We start from the raw sequence: 11,065 nt of genomic DNA, 5'->3' as shown, positions 1-11,065 counted from the left end.
CAGACCTGAACTGAGCTGCACATTGCCTTGGCTGCTCCTGCCAGAACCTAATGCTGTGAATTTTGAACTAGTGTCTTTGTAATATATCAAAAGTATGTCCTGGCACAGCTCGTGGAGCATCTTGAGTTAGGTTATTCAACCCCAGTTGCTTAAAAACACAATGGCTTCATAACCATGGGAATATGTGCTTCTTCCCACTCCCATTTCACCTATCAGTCGCAGCAATATAGAACAGCTGTAGTGTTTCATGATAGATATGGGCATTCCCCATGTGGCATTCCTTTTTTTCCCTACTGTGGACCATGTATAATTATCATGCCAGAGACACCAACTTAAATCTGCCAGACTCTTTACTATCAAAGCATAAAAAAATAGATTCTGCAAAACTCCTGCAAATCTTAAACAAAATGCCAGAGATTGTTAAAAGTCCCTAACTAGAGAAAATTGGCTTTGCAACCACCATAAATTGGAAAAGGAATAACAAAAATGAGTTGCAATGTTTGCTATTGATACCAGGTTCTGAAAGATAACAAAAACATTTACAGTAGAATTGTATGTCACTGGGTGGCTGGATGCTAAACTGACAATGAAGACACAGCCCTGCACAGACTGAAAGGGAGGCACTGAAGTACTTACTAAAACTCCCAAGGAGATCTGGAGCCATAATAGATGTGTTTAGGAGAACATCAGTTCACAGTCAAGATAGACCATAAGGAATTATTAGGAAAGAAAAACAAAACTGAAGAACCACTCTACACCTATATTTTGAATACCAGATACAACCCTCGTGTTCTACATTTCAAAAATAGTAGAAGCAGAAAAGGTGCAGAAAAGGGCACCAAAAACTGGTCAGTCCTGCAGAGTGGCAGGCATAGAAGGATGGGCTGGGTAGGGCACAATCCCCTTGCTATCAGCAACATCAGAGACAGAATGTAGCTCTTGATAGACCTCTGATGGGCCTTTGCCTGTTGGGGGTTTTAACGTGTAAATCCTTCATGGAGTTAGATCTGCATGGCCTTGAGTAGCTGGAAGGAAACCTAAAGAACAAGCCAAGTAGGGAGAAGAAAACGGAGAGAAAATATCCACAATCTCTGAAAAAGACAGTCATTACAGCTGGAAAGTGTTCTGGACAAAGAATTGCAGCCAGCAGAAGTGGTGAGGTGCAGTTAGATTAAACTAGAGCAGTTTTGAGTGGACTTTGTCAAAAACATGCTTGTACATGCAGTGTCTTCAGTATCATTCACAAAGCTGCATTGTCAGTGAAGTGGACTACCCAAAATAATTATGCATTCTTCTACTTTTACATATTCTCTAGGTTTACAAAAATAGCATCAGCAGCTCCAATCTTCTACAGCGTCTATCTGGAAGTCAGCTGGACATACAGATAAAGATTCACACATGGAGCCACCAGAGTTGCATCCAAAGTTTGATGAGCTACAGCGAACACAGCAGCTGCAGAGCCTACAATGATCCAGGGGCTGCCCCAGGTGTAAGATTACCAAAGTACTAATACTGGAAAAATGCTGAGTACAATACATCATTGATTCTGTATTAGTTGTACTACATTTCTCATTTACAGTGTCATGTCTGACTACAGCTATAGCTTTGATCATAGAGGGACCCGGCAAAGGACTGTTCTAACTACATGTCGCATCGTTCTTTCCATGAACGGCCTCGGCGTGGTCAGTATCTCCCTGTGCAGGTTGCCTGTTTGCCACATGTTATCCTTATATATACAGACATATGTACACGCCGATTAATAAGTTAATTTAGTGCAAGAATTCGATGGTGAGACAGAAGATCCCAAGAGAAAAGTTATTTCCTGTTGAGATAAAGCAGCAATTCTGTTAGCTTAAACCAGTAGAGACTTTTTTTACGTTAACCAGAATTGCTTAGACTGAGATTTTCTGAACATCTATGCATATGAAAAAGACTGAACTATTTGAAAGGAGCTATTAGCATGCATGCTTTAACTTCACTTCTTTTTCATGTTTGGCTCTGGAAAAATACCAGATTTTGATATGAACATCTGTTTCATGTTTTTCTAAATGTGAGTTTAGTATGAAAATTAACCCCTGAATTTTTGGTTTCAGCAGCCTTCCAGCTCTTCAGCATGCATTCGGGAGCCTTATCTTCCTAGTATTGCCAGGGACTCAGCTCTGCCTGTGTCTGCTTTGTCTTCTGGAAATAACTTGGCCAACGCTGGATGTGTTCAAAGGGTTAATGAAGATATTTTTTCACATAGTCATCATTAGCAGTTGCCATTTCTTTTTGCTGAGGCACTCCAACAGAAATAACTCAGCTCTCAGTCTCATCCAACCTAATTCAACTTTTATCCCAAGAAAATGTAAGGAAATAACAATCATATTTGCTCTTTCCAGAAATGTGCCAAGTTACCAACAGGCCCAGTAGATGTTTAGCAATGGTGAAACCACTCTACAGAGCACAAGTCTGAGCTTGGTTTAGTGGGGAGTTTCTTCTCCCTCACCAGAGGACTAAGGCATTAAACACTAACATATTTTCACCTACCAAAACAAAGGCAATTTTCTTTCCTGTCAATTTAGGGTACATTAGCTAAAGGTAGTGACAACTAGCAAATCTTTCCAAATGCAGAAGTACCCTTCAGCATGGGTGAGCACGCAAAATGCCAGAGGACTTTCTGAGTTACCCATACTCCCGAGTCAACAAAACTAGACCTTTAGTACCTCCTGCTTCAGGCTGACTCAGGAATCACTGAAATGTGATCTTTCTTTTTTACAGATTGGCAGCTTCCATCCAGAGTTAAAAAGGGACTAGAAAAGAACTAAATAAAAAATTCTTTTATGCATTTTAAACTCTTCAGAAAGTTTGACCTTGACCTGGGTGAGTTTCAGATACAATTCATCTCTCACCAGTTTCGCTATCTGTGATCATAACAAGGTTCTACATCAACTTATGGAAAAGGTAGGTATTTACTGTATGAAGAAACCATTTTTCTTTTACCACAGTGAGAAAGTTTTGCACGTGTTTGCACCAAGGACTTAAAAACTCCAGTAGTAACATCTTTCAAAGCTAATGAGACACTGTTAATCTCCCCTTCAAATGTATAGATGAAGTACAGGATTTCCTTTTAATACCTGTTCATGGGTTTTTTTTACATACTACCATTGTATTTCCGAGGCCATCAGTGACATCCAGTGGCCAACCAGATTAAGCCTAGACATGTTTTATAGACATCTGCCTACTGCCTTCCTTAGTAAAAAAATCATTAAAGGGGTTAATCATGCCGTTGACATGTTTAGCATAATTCTCTCACAGGTATGATGGGAATCTCCCTAGAGAAGAGCTCGCAGAATCAGACCCTCTGCTCCCTCCCTTTGAACTGGTGAAACACAGATGTTTCATGGGAGGCACAAGGATGTGATTTGGGCTCTGTCTTCTGTGCCAGTATCACTGAGGTGAGTCAAAACTGAAGCTGGAATTTCTTGGGATTTGAGTTGTGCAAAACTGTAGCAAGATTTTTTTCTTCTTGATGCAAGCAGACATGAATCTCAGTAAAAGCCAGTCCTGTCCTCTCTGTTTCATTAATGAGATCTCATTTTTACTATTTTCTTTTAAATGAGCTACTCTAAAAGCAGTTAATAGGAAAAGCAAGGGAAATACAAATATTTATTCAGCCCAAATCATATATCTGAATAAAAACCAAGTGTGAAGCACTACAGAACAGGCAAAAGTCAGCACTACAAAAATGTTAGTCATAATGTATCTTACAGAAACATGAAAACAATAGGTGTGATAACAGACTTCCAACGCTGAATTTTAAGCTTGCTTGCAGTGAGTGTCCATGTTACTAACTCTGTTAATAGCCTTCATTGGGTAAAAAAGAGATATTCTGGAGAAGGTGGTTGATGATGTTCAACACCTTCAGTGGTGACAGCAGGGCAGCACAGGGGAGCCATATCTGGCCCTGGCAGTGCAGCCCTCGCTGCAGGTGGTAAAACTGCATGTCCACCCCCTGGGGCACTCCCTCCTCCTGTCTGTCCCTGAGGGCACCGGGGGTGCTGAGTTAAGCTGAGTCTTGTGGTCTACAGGTAAGTATGCTACATGTGGTGAAAGTGAATGGGGGTGATGTTTGTCCTCACATGATTAGCCCATGCAGAGTATAAAATGATTATATTTTTGTTTGTAAAAGATCTCTTTAAGTAGAAAGGATATGAAAGGAATAGAAGTTAGGGACCAAATCTTTTGGTGTGCAATTCCCAGGGCATAGGAACTTCACTTGCTGATTTAGCACTACAAAGCATGGACAATAGTGCTAAGGTTGCTGCCATTGTATTCCAACAGCAGTAGTAGTCACTGTGCTACTAACACATCTATTTTTGGTACCTCTCATCTTTTACTAGATAGTCAACTTTCCTGTGACCTGTTCCAATAAGTATTACATCTTCACTTTGCAAAAAATTGAAGAGCTAAAGGCAGTACATTGGAAAAAGACATTCATGACAGCTATTACCATTGTCATGTTTGTGATTTATTTTCCCCCGATTATGCTTTCTCCATAGCTGGCACAAACTAAAGAAATGGGGTTGCTTATAAAAACTAGTTGTGGTCATCAGAAAGAAGAAGAAAAAATAATAAATTCCAGAACTCTAGTTTAGAATAAAGTGTTTTACTTGTGGGAAACATAGCATAACTATGAAGTATCAGTGAACAAGAACTAAATGTCTGTTGTTCATTAGTCCACCAGATAATGAATTAATAATACTTCATGGATTATAGCATGTAAAGATGTAATCTGTGCTCCTGTATACTATTGATGAGGGAGAAGAGCATCAATGAAACTGAAATTTACTCCCCACTTAGACTGATACTGTTGGAGAAGGAACCGCCCCTTTGTTTACAGTATTTAAAATTCCTTTAAATAGGTAAATAATATGTATTTATCTGGTCAAGAGAGGCCAAAACCAAACCCATGGTTTCATAAGCTTACATATTTGAAGTGCACTAAATAGACTTTAAATTAAAAGGTAACGGGTGTTTACTAAGCTTTCTTGATTCTTGCCAAGGACAGACTGACTTACAGTGCAGACAGCCATAGCAAATATGCCATCTTCTCATTGTAGGCAGAAATTTTTCATTATCTCTGCATGCAATCACAGTTCCACTTTCGCCTCTACCCCTTCCACAGCAGCCACTTAAATGGCAGACTTGAGCACCTGGCTGTCAGTGAGTAATGGTGAGGGACTGCAAATATGTACATATAAATACTTGTAGATAATTATTATTTTATACATATTATATGTGACATATATATTATGTATAATATATTTTCTATATTATACTGTATTATTATATTATAAAATATATAGTAGAGAGAAAGAAATTTTTTTTCATGGCAAGCACTTGTCCAGAAACAGCACTTCAATGAGTCTGTTGAAGGTGTCATTACAAATATCAGCATTCAGATTCAGAGTATGAGTGCCTTCATTTTTTCAGTAGACCAGCAGTTTCCTCTGATTTCATAGCAAAGGGAAAGGGCAAAGTTGCGGAACTTCTACAAATGAAACAGAGAAAAATTGTTGTGGACCATTTCAGTAGTAATTCCCCCTGAAAGCCAGTAACATATTTAGAAACTAGCAATTATATCTGCAAGGCATCGTTACTGGCAAGTAGCACTGCAGTGAAAGGCTGTACAGTTGGTATTGCGGTTACTGACGGTTTGCTCTGTTCTGCTATATGTTTTCCTTTTTATGTATCATGTAAAGATATTTTGATGATGTTTCACCACTGTGATATACAAACATCACTTTCTATGAGGCAGAAAATTAAACTCCAAGGTGGATACCCAAAGGCATTGAGAAAGCAAGTTAGCTACTTTATTTATGCAGTTATTTAAAGAATCCCATAAGAAAACTGGCATAGCTAAGACAACAGTACTCATTTGGACAGGATAGTTGAGCTCAAGATCTTCAGTTCACCATCAGCTGCATATTCAGCTCATTGCATGGAGCTTTTGCCATATGTTTTCTTCACACTGTGCTGATAACACACAGTTTAAAAATCCCACTCAAAGCTTTGAAAATATCCCACTATGAGCACGTGGTGTGAGAGGACGCTTGTGCCAGTTGCCTGTGCCTGAAGCCCTCCCCCTATTCCCAGAGCTAGTCAGCAAGAGCTGCCCCATGTGGGTGGTCTGCCAGCATCCCCAGAAAGCTGTAGCACGAGAGCATCCTGCAGGTCTGAAGCAGGGGAAGGTACGACCCCACTGATACTGCTCGTCTAAATGAAAGGCCTTGAGCTTCATATCTATACAAGAGGCTATGGGTATCATTGCGGGGATATGCTTTTTACAGCAATGAGAAGGACTTGCACAGCTGGATCAGAAACCACACACAAACTACCTGCTGACGCCAGTTCGTTTGCAAGCAACTTTGGCAGAAATACATAAAGAAGGAAGAAATACTGAAAAAAGTACATCTGTTTCTTGGTGTGTCTCTGTCTAGAGGAAGTTCAGCCTCAGCTGAGGACCTGGCACCATCCAAGCAGTCTGTGTGAAGGGAGCATCTAGGCAGAAACTATGGAAAGAAGATGTTTCTATTCTCCACTAGGCTTCCAGATGCAAAGGATGGGCAATAGCTTCTCCCAGGCGGGACACAGCTGTGAATGTGCATCTCTGCCTTTTACAGCTTCTTCAGTCAGTGTGGAGCATTTGCTAACTTTTTCAGGGAAACAGGTCATACCTGCATTTTGGAAATCTTACTTTTAAAAGGCCCCATTGCACTTCTAATGATGAGGTTCAGGTCTGCTGAGCTCTTTGTTGATGTTGCTGAATCTGTTTCATTAGCATTTGCTGGCTACACAGCCAGCTGATCACAGCATTGGCAGCACTGTGTTTCCATCTAAGGTTTGTCTCAGTTTTGGTCTAGGTTAAAGCAATTATGGAATTAATTTTTGGCTGTACAGCTGTTCTCCTCTGCATCCTGCCAAAAGTCAGCTTAACATACAGTCTTCCCTGTACAAAAATGTTGGTGACGAAGCAAATCTAGTGTGTTTAGTATAGTACAGAAACAGTAACTCCCATCATATAGACAAACCAGCGGATTACAGCCGCCATGCATCCAATGTGCTTGTCACTCCACAGCCTTTAGGCATGTGTTGTGAACACACCTCTGGGATCTGTAACACATAATATATGAGAGTCAGAGACACAGATTGCTTTGTCCTTAAAAAGCATTTGCCCCCTATTTAGACCACCAAATCCTCTATCCAGTTATACTAATAGCAAACCTGCATCATTGCTTGTAGCAGAATTATTTTTCAAGTACATACTTTGTACTGAATGTCCCTTATAAGGTCCTATGTATTTCAGTATGCTGATATACAGTTATGTTTGATCCACTTCCTTTATTAACAGGGACGCCTTTTTTCTCTAAGAACTAAAGGTAAAATTACCAATAATCCAGTCTAATTGGTAGCACTTCCCCCTCTCCACTGGCTTCCCTACATATTGCCTGTCCACAAAAACACCTCCCATGTGCTTCAGAATAGAGTAGATTATTGTTATAAAATATCTTATTTAAAAGAGCCCAAATAATCACGTGTTCTTGGAAAGTATACCCCTTGCCCCAGCATGACTTAATTTCACTTGCAAGGTCTGATGCTGGGCATCTGCTGCTCTCAAAGCCACGCCTTGCCTGCTTACCAGCTCGACATGGAGATTATGAACTAACGAAGTGAATTTAAATGTTGGTTTAATCATGGAGGATTTAGGTGACCCCTAGGTATGTCACCTCTGCTGATGAACCAACGAGCCATCATATGTTTCAGGTTATAGGGAAACTGAAGTGAGGTGCCAGGAGGAGAAACGAGGGCAGTCTGAGACAAGTGTATGGTGTCCTGGCAGCAGGTGCAGGCAGGGTGTGCGAGGTTGTATGGTCCTCTAAGTTGCCAAACTGGGACCAAGTGAGGGGTTTCCTCAGCCCCACAAGCTGCCTGGGGCCAGGGAGAGGGACAGCAATGCTTACCCCAAACCTGGTGCTCCCAATGCGGCAGGGCTGCTGTGGCCACATGCTGCCAGCCCCTGCCCTCAGGACAGGAGCCGACACGAGCCCCCAGCTCCTCTGCAGGTACAAGGTGGGGGCACAGACCTAACATGTGGCTCTTGGTTGCATTTCACTTAATTTGGTTCCTTTGCTTTAATCAAAACAGCCAACATGCACCTTTTTCTGCTAAGACAGTCTAAAAGTGCCAAGCAACTTTGATGCTCCAAGAGGAAATCAGGAGCCTGTGGGACAAAACACAGCTGCCATGAAGAGGCAAACTGGGTTGAATTTAAAGCTACAGGTTAAACAAATGTCATCTGCAAGTGCTGCAGTTCAGCAGAGTTCTTGCTGATGGCTCGCACCAAAGACATCATCTCATTCGATAGTCTCCACATCATCTTAGCAGAAAAGCATATGTCCTTCCAGTGTGCTGCATGCTATTATCACTACTTGTAAATGGAGAACTTGAGGCATACAGGGATGAAGAGTCAGACTTTCAAAGATAGTGCTAATTCTCCATTGTTATGTTTGCAATTTGCAGTTTATTGGATTACATAAATCACCCGATCAGTGACCAGAAACAATACCACATCACTTCAGAAGCTAACCACACCAAGACTCCTGACATTTGAATAGTGAACCCTTACAGTGAATTGCTTGTGTAGTACTCAAAAATCAAACTAATATTTTTAAGAAATGGTAATTTTGAATAAATAGACTGAATAATTTCAAAAAAAATATGTGTGAACAACAAAAAAAGAACTTCTTGTTAATTGCAGTTCATACTTTCAGCCTTAATCTCTGCAAAAACAAATCACATAGCTAGGTGTTTGCACTCTAACTATCCTCTTCACAATAGCTTTACCCAACAGCTAGCAGAATTGTTGGGTTTTTTTTCTTTTGAGGACTGTTTTCATCTGGAAGAATTATATTAGGTATAGAAGTGGTAATAGGGATCTTTTTGGAACAATATATTTATTTTCTAATGAAGTGTGTTTTATTGTTATCCTCATTCTCCTCTGTAAGTGAAGTCTGAATTAGCCTTGTAATATCTGTGAAATTGTATTTCCATGTCTAACCCTTACATCATTTCTAGCTTTCAGTGACATTCAATAAGTTGTCCAGTGGCTCCCTGCCAATCTGAAAATCTCTAAATGCAAAGCAACTCTCTGAGGATCATTTTGGAAGCACAAATGCTTTTGGTTTCAATAATAGACAAGGCAGAATCTAAAAAACCTTTGGGGATATTTATTTATACAGCACAAATGGGCATAACACTGCATGTCATGCTGTTGCAGTTTTAATCCCAAACTGCATCTTAGATATTCAGAGCTTTTCCTCTTCTACAGTGAAGCCTGACTGTTGCAGAAGCAGAGAGAAACAAATGAGATTTTTCTAAAATGGTATGATAGTTATCAATAACTAAGAGATCAAATCTCACCCCTCCAGTACATATAAATCTGAAATAACCTAAGTGGTTTCAGCTGAGTCATTTCCAGTTTACACCAACATATCTGACACTGGAATTTTGCTTCTCAGTGATATTCAACAGCTGTTTTTAGTATCTGTGCTGGTCATTTCGGATGCAGGGACAGGACTATACGCCCCAGCACACTGCATTGTACCTGCAATCTGAGCACATCTGCTGTTGTCCGGTAAAACATAATAAGCTTTTAAATAAGTATGTGCTCAAGCCTAAATTTATAGTCCAACACTCATAGCTCAGGCAGCCCAGATTACAGGTGAGGTCTATAGGTGGTAACACCTGCTTTCAGTGGGTGTTTGAGGTGAAGGACTGGACAACCAGACAATTAACCCTGGGGGTTTGATGTTGTTGGGGTTGGTTGGGTTTTTTGTTACATCTCTGAAGAATGACAAAAATTTGTAAAGCAGAACTGGGTAGACAGTTTGCTGGAAAAACAGGAAAATAATGGGAGCAAGCAGATGTTAGGACTGAATTTTCAGCTACCTCGAAACAAGCAACAATTAACTTGGATAAAACTCGCTTTTTGGGGCCAGACAAGTATTTCATTCCAACTGAAGTGTTTAGAGTTTAGTTTCTTTTTTGAGTGAAATTATTTCTGGTTAGATTTGTTGACCTGAATAGATTTTTTTTTGTAAAGTAAACTGTCCAAAAACTTCAGGCACCTCAGCTGTAGAGGTCACTTTTACACAGAACTACTCGTTGTAGTGCAGTGGAAGTTCATCTGTCGTTTCTCCCCATCAATGCAAGAGAAATATTGGACACCACCATGCTCAGGACAGAAATCACCACAGCATTACTGTGTGAGTCCAAACATGCGAGAGTGCAGACACTTGCAGGACATCCCTACCTGCCCATTCACTTGCTTGTTAGTCATAAAATACTGTGCCATTTGCACTGAACTCAGATCAAAAACCTCTCTCTAACCCAGAGAGAATCTGGAACTGAACTGCAGAAGTAGGGATTTGTTTGCTTATTTTTTAAGATCCTCACAACCACTCCTTTCTCAATAGTAGGCTTAATTAAGAACACTGTCTCCTCTGAGGTTTATTGATTTAGTAAATGTATGAGACTGCATCATCAACTTGAGTAAAGGAAGATCTGGCCCAATATGTTTTTCCTAAGAAAAGTACTGTGAGAATGTATGTACAGCAAATACCAAATACACAATGCTTTCTTCTTCACCAGATAATATACTGTCCTATTTGGTCACTGTTGTAACAAATTATGCAAAATCAAGAGACATGCAGAAAGAGTTCATTCTCCTGCCACAAAGCCATTCACCTGCTAATGCTATTACTAAAGACAGGAATTAATTCTGATCAGTAAAGATGAGACAATTGCAAGAGACACAACAGTAAGATATGCTTTTTCTGCTGCTGTTTTCAATCATGCTATTTTTGTAATCATCTTGGAAAACTCCTGTGGACTTAAGATGAAGAGTGGGCTGAAGTGCATTGAGTATCCAGTGGATACGCAAGACCAAGTGCTTACCCCAGCTCTGATAAGCAGAAGGAATCAGGCTGACAAGGCTTTCTTATTGACTCAGGACCGGAGTCAG

This window comes from Cariama cristata, unplaced genomic scaffold, assembly GCF_000690535.1.
Source record: "Cariama cristata isolate BGI_N322 unplaced genomic scaffold, ASM69053v1 scaffold15642, whole genome shotgun sequence".
Classification (NCBI taxonomy): Eukaryota; Metazoa; Chordata; class Aves; order Cariamiformes; family Cariamidae; genus Cariama; species Cariama cristata.
Note: the sequence above shows the minus strand (reverse complement) of the source record.